This window comes from Bombina bombina, chromosome 7 (assembly GCF_027579735.1).
Source record: "Bombina bombina isolate aBomBom1 chromosome 7, aBomBom1.pri, whole genome shotgun sequence".
Lineage (NCBI taxonomy): Eukaryota > Metazoa > Chordata > Amphibia > Anura > Bombinatoridae > Bombina > Bombina bombina.
Window position 1 is genome coordinate 179,414,951 of NC_069505.1, and position 9,719 is coordinate 179,424,669.

Consider the following 9,719-nt stretch of genomic DNA (forward strand, 5'->3'; position numbering starts at 1 on the left):
ATAAACCTTTTGGATTTTAAGGACCATGGAGTAAGAGTGCTGCTTCCCTCTACCTTCTACTATTTGGATTGGGCTTGATCCGCATTTTTAGCTGGCACCACGCCAACAGTGCTTCTCTTTTCTTTTGCCGATTTTTTGGGGCTGCAATTGGATAGCAGCGCACACACCCCCTTCAGGCTGTAGCGACGTCACTCTCCTACCCACTGTCTCTAACACAGACTGCACCCCCTAGGAAGGGTTTCATCGACCTATTCGAGGAGAAGTACGGAAGTGTTCCCAGGCACCCCACCAACTTAGTGGAGGGTAAGAGTTGATCACAGACGTAATATTGTGAACTGGCATTTCCACCCGTGACTACTAGGCTCTGGGACACACTTTGATACTCTGAATTTTGGGGATTTTACTCTCTCCATGGGACAATGGACTCTGTTTCAACCTGAGTGACTTTCTATACTGACCGGGGTCCAAGATTGATACACTGATTACTGGGACCTGAATTCCCCATTATTGTGTGCTTCGATATACGTTTTGAGCACTCGGGGATTATTTAGTTCTGAACACATTCTCGCTTTGATGATTATTTGTAAAATAAAATATAATCTGTCTTAAAATGAAAGGGAGGGCTGTGGACTCGTCGTATCGTAGAAGAAATAAATTTATCAGGTAAGCATAAATTTCCTTGTCTTCTACAAGATACGAGGAGTCCATGGATTTCATCCTTACTTGTGGGATACAATACCAAAGCTACAGGACACGGATGAAAGGGAGGGACAAGGCAGAGACCTAAACGAAAGGCACCGCTGCTTGAAGAACTTTTCTCCCAAAATCAGCCTCAGAAGAAGCAAAAGTATCAAATTTGTAAAATTTGGAAAAAGTATGAAGTGACGTGAAGTCGCAGCCTTACAAATCTGTTCAACAGATGTATCGTTTTTAAAGGCCCATGTGGAAGCCACAGCCCTAGTAGAATGAGCCGTAATTCTTTCAGGATGCTGCAGTCCAGCAGTCTCATATGCCAGGCAGATGATACTCCTCAGCCAAAAAGAAAGAGGTAGCCGTAGCTTTCTGACCCCTACGCTTTCCAGAATAAACAATGAATAATGAACTTTCCAAGATAACAATTTAATATCTATGGAATGCATGGGTTCAAACGGAACCCCTTGAAGAACTCGAAGAGCCAAATTCAAACTCCAAGGAAAAGTAATTGGTCTAAATACAGGCTTAATTCTAGATAGAGCCTGACAAAAAGACTGAACATCTGGCATATCTGCCAAACGTTTGTGAAGCAAAATCGACAAAGCAGAAATTTGTCCCCTTAAGGAACTAGCTGATAACCCTTTCTCCAATCCTTCTTGGAGAAAGGACAGAATCCTGGGAATCCTAACCTTACTCCATGAGTAACCTTTGGATTCACACCAATAAAGATATTTACGCCATATCTTATGATAGATTTTTCTAGTAACAGGCTTTCGAGCCTGTATCAAAGTATCGATGACCGAATCAGAGAATCCACGCTTAGATAAAATCAAGCGTTCAATCTCCAAGCAGTCAGCTGCAAAGAACTTAGATTTGGATGTTGGAAAGGACCTTGAATGAGCAGGTCCTGTCTCAACGGAAGTTTCCACGGTGGCAGAGACATGTCCACTAGATCCGCATACCAAGTCCTGCGTGGCCACGCAGGCGCTATCAGGATTACTGAAGCTCTCTCCTGTTTGATCCAAGAAATCACACGTGGAAGGAGAGGAAACTGTGGAAACACATAAGCTAGGCTGAACGACCAAGGAACTGCCAAGGCTTGAGGATCCCTCAACCTGGATCTGTATCTTGGAAGCTTGGCATTCTGTTGAGATGCCATCAGATCCAATTCCAGGCTGCCCCATCGGAGAATCAGAGAGGCAAACACCTCCGGGTGGAGCTCCCACTCCCCCAGGTGAAAAGTCTGACAACTTAGAAAATCCGCTTCCCAGTTCTCTACTCCTGGGATGTAGATTGCTGATAGATAGCAAGAGTGGGCCTCCGCCCATCGGATTATCTTTGATACTTCTATCATCGCTAAGGAACTCCTTGTTCCCCCCTGATGATTGATATACACCACAGTCGTGATATTGTCCGACTGGAATCTGATGAATTTGGCCGAAGCCAACTGAGGCCATGCCTGAAGCGCATTGAATATTGTTCTCAGTTCCAGAATATTGATTGGAAGTAGAGACTCCACCTGAGTCCAAACACCCTGACCCTTCAGGGAATTCCAGACTGCACCCCAGTCCAGAAGACTGGCGTCCATTGTCACTATTACCCACGAGGGTCTGCGGAAACAAGTCCCCTGGGACAGATGATCTGGCGACAACCACCAAAGAAGAGAGTCTCTGGTCTCTTGATCCAGATTTATCTGAGGAGATAAATTTGCATAATCCCCATTCCACCATCCAAGCATGCACAGCTGCAGTGGTCTGAGATGAAAGCGAGCAAACGGAATTATGTCCATTGCCGCTACCATTAATCCAATTACCTCCATACACTGAGCCACTGATGGCCGAGGAATGGACCGAAGTGCTCGGCAAGAATTTAGAATCTTTGATTTTCTGACCTCCGTTAGAAATATTTTCATGTCTACCGAGTCTATCAGAGTTCCCAAGAAAAGAACCTTTGTCAGTGGAACTAGTGAACTCTTTTCTATGTTCATCTTCCAACCGTGAGTTCTCTGGAAAGATAGGACTGTGTCCGTGTGAGATTTTGTCAGATGATAATTCGACACCTGGATTAAAATGTCGTCCAGATAAGGCGCCACTGCTATGCCTCGTGGTCTGAGAACCGCCAGAAGGGACCCTAGAACCTTTGTGAAGATTCTGGGTGCTGTGGCCAACTCGAAGGGAAGAGCCATGAACTGATAATGTTTGTCCAGGAAGGCAAACCTTAGAAACTGATGATGATCCTTGTGGATTGGAATATGAAGGTAAGCATCCTTCAAGTCCATGGTAGTCCTATATTGACCCTCCTGGATCATTGGTAAAATTGTTTGTATAGTCTCCATCTTGAATAATGGAACTCTGAGAAATTTGTTTAGACACTTGAGATCTAAAATGGGTCTGAAAGTTCCCTCTTTTTTGGGAACCACGAAAAGATTTGAATAAAACCCCTGCCCCTGTTCCAGTTTTGGAACAGGACAGATTACTCCCATGGTAGAAAGGTCTTTTACACAGCGTAAGAACGCCTCTCTTTTTATCTGGTCTGCAGATAATCGTGAAAGATGAAATCTCCCTCTTGGGAGAAAATCCTTGAATTCCAGTTGATACCCGAGGGTCACTATTTTCAGTGCACAAGGGTCCTGAACATCTCTTGCCCAAGCCTGAGCAAAGAAAGAAAGTCTGCCCCTACTAGATCAGGTCCCGGATCGGGGGCCACCCCTTCATGCTGTCTTTGTAGCAGAAGCGGGCTTCTTGGATTGTTTACCTTTATTCCAAGCCTGATTGGGTCTCCAGACTGACTTGGATTGAGCCAAATTCCCTTCCTGCTTTGTGGAGGAAGAGGAAGCAGAGGGGTCCTCCTTTAAAGTTTCGAAAGGAACGAAAATAATTTTGTTTACCCCTCATCTTAACAGATTTATCCTGAGGTAGGGCATGGCCTTTACCTCCCGTAATGTCAGAAATGATTTCCTTCAATTCAGGCCGAATTGGATCTTACCTTTAAAAGGAATAGCTAAAAGTTTAGATTTTGATGAAACATCAGCAGACCAAGACTTGAGCCATAACTCTCTAAAATGGCAAATCCTTCATTTTTCACCGCTAATTTAGCAATTTGAAAAGCGGCATCTGTAATAAAAGAATTAGCTAGCTTGAGAGCCTTAATTCTATCCAAAATGTCATCTAATGGAGTCTCAACCTTCAGAGACTCTTCTAGAGCATCAAACCAAAAAGCTGCTGCAGTAGTAACTGGAACAATGCAAGCCGTAGGTTGTAAAAGAAAACCCTGATGAATAATTTCTTTACCTCTAACTTTTTATCCATAGGGTCTTTGAAAGCACAACTGTCCTCAATGGGTATAGTTGTACGCTTAGCCAGGGTAGATATAGCTCCCTCCACCTTAGGGACTGTTTGCCAAGAGTCCCGAATGGTGTCGGATATGGGAAACATTTTCTTAAAATTAGGAGGGGGAGAGAACGGTATGCCTGGTCTATCCCATTCCTTTTTAACAATTTCCGACATTTTTTTAGGAACCGGAAAAACATCAGTGTAAGTAGGCACCTCTAAATATTTATCCATCTTACACAATTTCTCTGGTGGTATCACAATAGGGTCACAATCATCCAGAGTCGCTAAAACCTCCCGAAGTAACAGGCGGAGGTGTTCAAGCTTAAATTTAAAGGACATGATGTCCAAATCTGTCTGAGGTAACACATTTCCTGAGTCTGAAAGTTCTCCCTCAGACAGCAATTCCCTGACCAACAACTCAGAGCACTGTGAGGGTACATCGGAAATATCCAATAAAGCATCAGAGGATTCAGTATTCACATTAATACCTGACCTACTGCGTTTACCCTGCAACACTGGTAATTTAGATAATACCTCTGTAAGGGTAGTTGACATAACTGCAGCCATCTCCTGCAGAGTAAAAGAATTAGACGCACTAGAGGTACTTTGCGTCGCTTGTGTGGGCGTTAAAGGTTGTGACACTTGGGGAGAATTGGATGGCATATCCTGATTCTCTTCAGACTGAGAATCATCCTTAGACACACTTTACCTAAAAAATGCTTTTTACAATGTAAGGCCCTTTCAGTACAAGAGGTACACAATGTAAGAGGGAGTTCCACAATGGCTTCCAAACACATAGAGCAATGAGTTTCCTCAATGTCAGACATGTTGAACAGACTAGTAATAACCACAAAAGTCGTTAAACACTTTATTTATTGAATTAAACAATTTTTAGAAAAACGTGTACTGCGCCTTTAAGAAATAAAAAAGCGCACAATTTTTTCCAAACTGCCTAAAAACATTAAATAACGCTATCTAATTAGCTACACATATACAATAGTGCCAAAAATTATTGCACCCTAAGGCAAAAGGGTAAAATTAACCTCTAAAAGTTTTTTAAAGCAAAAAATGAATCATTTCAAAAAACGACCCCTGCACCTCACCACAGCTCTGCTGTGGCGCCTACCTGCCCCCAGGGTACTGCAAAAGGACTCGCTAACGATCCGGTTAGCAGGACATCAGTTTAGACCCATCCGAAGCTAATGCCTGCTGCCTTCACAGCCAGAGTAACTGCGCGTCTGAGCGTGGGAAAATAGGCCTCGCTGAATCATGGACGACATTCCCCTCAGCCTGTACAACCACATGGGAAGCGCTTTAGCCAAAAGCCATGTGGTCCCCAAACAACTCATAAAAAACAGCTATATAAATGTTTGTTGTCTACAATAAAAACCAAACCGCTAAGCTGCCTCTCCCAGTGTCTCTGATATATGCTGCAATAAGCCCTTTGCTGCATAAAGCCCAATACCATGTTAATAAATAATATACAGGTTTTTCAGTAATACCCTCTGTTTTAACAGGTCTACTGCTTACCCCTTCCCATGTCAGCCAGTTCTGATACACCAAGTCTCCTCAAAAATAAAGGACTGAACATACCTCAATGTTGCTTGTAGCATGACACCATTCTCCACACTGAAGATCTCTCTTGTACTACCTTCAGAAGCTCTGTGGGAACCAACTTGGATCTTAAGGGGGTATATATTTTGTAAAAATAATTATACAAAATATAAATAAGGTGCGCCAAAAAAGGGGGGGTTAATAGCGATAGGGTTGTGTCTGTTTTGCAGAATGATTAGTGTAAATTGCTAAAAAAAATTCCACAAAGTATAGTGGCATTAAAGAAGTAAAAGAAAATATTATATTGTTTGCTATATATAGCAGGAAAAAATAAAAATGAAAATGAAAATAGTATATACACACAGTGATGTCTACAATCAACTAAAACATTATAAAAATAACCAATATATATGTGACAAGTGACGGTGGCTGTTGATATAAAGTGAAAAAAGTTCCAACATAAATTGCTAATGCAAACCCAAAAGTCCGTTATTAGATAGGAGTCGAGAGAATCCAAAAATCTTTCTGTGTAGCGAGGCTGCTTCTCTTGGTGCTGTTGGTGAGTCAGATATCTAAATAGTGAAAAGAGAAAGAGAGCGCCTCATAGTGCAGATATCTCTATACAGTGTAAGGGTATAGTAAAATCCAAAAAGCAGGTACTCACAAGCGGAGTGGCACTTTTCGTTAAAAAAGTGCAGACAAGCGGGCTGACATTTCCAGCAGTCAGTACGCTGACCAATGCAGTATGGTGTAGGTCCGTGGACGTCTCACGGTCAGGATGGCCTCCGGTATAGCCCTGATGGTGTTGGGAGCCGTACTCAGCAAGGTGCCTCTTTTACCCAACCGGGATCAAATCCTCTTAAGCAATGGCCGATGACCAATGTGAGCTGTTAAAAGACTATTTTATCATGTCTCTTTGTATATAAAATGGAACACAGTCCAGACTGAGTGGTTAGGAAATATGTTTAATGGAGCTGATAACGCGTTTCTCGGCCGTTAGCTCCTGGCCGTTTCATCAGATCAATTACATACATTGTTAAAAGGTACATTTAAAAAGGTGTGCGTGTCACCTGATTAGATAAAAAAAGAACCAATGAGCACATTGGTAACATTGTTACAAAGAGACGATTTTGTTAAACATTTTTCTAAATGGTTGAGAACAGGTAGCTAATACCAAAGGAGTTAGCTTGGTTTACAATGCAATACAATGTTAAAATTATGATTTTAAAAAATTACGAGTCGTAAAACATATATATAACAATAAAAAAGATTTGAAGACCAATATTTTGAGATGATTGGATAAAAAACCATTATAACCTGTAACAAAGAGTTTGTGTAAAAGAACTGCAAATTTGCTGAATGTGAAAAGGTATTTTTCTTTTTTTTTTTTTCTCTTTTTTTTTCTCTTTATTCTAACAAAAAAAGAAAAAAACCTTTTCACATTCGGCAAATTTGCGGTTCTTTTACACAAACTCTTTGTTACAGGTTATAATGTTTTTTTATCCAATCATCTCAAAATATTGGTCTTCAAATCTTTTTTATTGTTATATATATGTTTTACAACTCGTAATTTTTTAAAATCATAATTTTAACATTGTATTGCATTGTAAACCAAGCTAACTCCTTTGGTATTAGCTACCTGTTCTCAACCATTTAGAAAAATGTTTAACAAAATTGTTTCTTTGTAACAATGTTACCAATGTGCTCATTGGTTCTTTTTTTATCTAATCAGGTGACACGCACACCTTTTTAAATGTACCTTTTAACAATGTATGTAATTGATCTGATGAAACGGCCAGGAGCTAACGGCCGAGAAACGCGTTATCAGCTCCATTAAACATATTTCCTAACCACTCAGTCTGGACTGTGTTCCATTTTATATACAAAGAGACATGATAAAATAGTCTTTTAACAGCTCACATTGGCCATCGGCCATTGCTTAAGAGGATTTGATCCCGGTTGGGTAAAAGAGGCACCTTGCTGAGTACGGCTCCCAACACCATCAGGGCTATACCGGAGGCCATCCTGACCGTGAGACGTCCACGGACCTACACCATACTGCATTGGTCAGCGTACTGACTGCTGGAAATGTCAGCCCGCTTGTCTGCACTTTTTTAACGAAAAGTGCCGCTCCGCTTGTGAGTACCTGCTTTTTGGTTTATACTATACCCTTACACTGTATAGAGATATCTGCACTATGAGGGGCTCTCTTTCTCTTTTCAAAACTTGGATCTTCGTTAAATCTGCTAAGATCATTAACCTCAGGGCAGAAATCTTCTTCCATATCCCCCTGAGAAAAATAGTACTCACCGGTACCATTTAAAATAAAAAAACTTCTTGATTGAAGAAACTAAAACTAACACCTCACTTTACTTCTTCCTAGTACAAACACAGGCAAAGAGAATGACTGGGGGTGGAGGGGAAGGGAGGAGCTATATATACAGCTCTTTGCCACTTCCTGTTAGCAGGAGGATAATATCCCACAAGTAAGGATGAAATCCGTGGACTCGTCATATCTTGTAGAAGAAAATAATTATTATTAAGAATTATAGATGTACTAAATAATCCATTGAACACATTTCTAATGACATGGTGAGTCCACGGATCATCATTAATTACTGTTGGGAATTCCACTTCTGGCCAGCAGGAGGAGGCGAAGAGCACCACAGCAAAGCTGATAAAAGTAAATGTCTGCTTACCTGATAAATTACTTTCTTTTACGATATGACAAGTCCACGGATTTCATCCTTACTTGTGGGATATTTACCTCCTGCTAACAGGAAGTGGCAAAGAGCACCAGAGCAGAGCTGTATATATAGCCCCTCCCTTCCCCTCCACCTTCAGTCATTCAGCCGAAGGTATAGGAAGAGAAAAGGAAAGGCTAAAAAGGTGCAGAGGTGACTGAAGTTTACAAAACAAGAAAAGGAAAAACTGTCTTAAAAAGAACAGGGTGGGCCATGGACTTGTCATATCGTAAAATAAAGCAATTTATCAGGTAAGCATAAATTTAGTTTTCTTTTACAAAGATATGACGAGTCCACGGATTTCATCCTTACTTGTGGGAAACCAATACCAAAGCAATAGGACACGAATGAAAGGGAGGGACAAGACAGGAACCTAAACGAAAGGCACCACTGCTTGAAGAACCTTCCTCCCAAAGATAGCCTCAGAAGAAGCAAAAGTATCAAATTTGTAAAATTTGGAAAAAGTGTGAAGGGACGCAGCCTTATAAATCTGTTCAACAGATGCATCGTTTTTAAAGGCCCATGTGGAAGCCACAGCCCTAGTAAAATAAGCCGTAATTCTTTCAGGAGGCTGCTGTCCAGCAGTCTCATATGCCAGGCGGATGATACTTCTCAGCCAAAAAGAAAGAGAGGTAGCCGTAGCTTTCTGACCCCTACGCTTTCCAGAATAAACAATGAATAATGAAGATGATTGACGGAAATCCTTAGTTGCCTGTAAGTAAAACTTTAAGGCACGGACTACGTCCAAGTTATGTAACAGACGCTCCTTCTTAGAAGAAGGATTAGGACACAAGGAAGGAACAACAATTTCCTGATTAATATTCTTATTCGAAACAACCTTAGGAAGGAACCCAGGTTTGGTACGTAAAACCACCTTATCAGAATGAAATATGAGATAAGGCGAATCACACTGTAATGCTGAAAGCTCAGAAACTCTTTGAGCAGAAGAAATAGCAACCAAAAACAGAACTTTCCAAGATAACAGTTTAATATCTATGGAATGCATAGGTTCAAACGGAACCCCTTGCAGAACTCGAAGAACTAAATTCATACTCCAGGGAGGAGTAATAGGTCTAAATACAGGCTTAATTCTAGATAGAGCTTGACAAAAAGACTGAACATCTGATACATTTGCCAAACGTTTCTGAAACAGAATTGACAAAGCTGAAATTTGTCACTTTAAGGAACTTGCGGATAACCCTTTCTCCAATCCTTCTTGGAGAAAAGACAAAATCCTAGGAATCCTAACTTTACTCCATGAGTAATCCTTGGATTCACACCAATAAAGATATTTACGCCATATCTTATGATAGATTTTTCTAGTGACAGGCTTTCTAGCCTGTATCAAAGTATTGATAACTGAATCAGAGAATCCTCGCTTCGATAAAATCAAGCG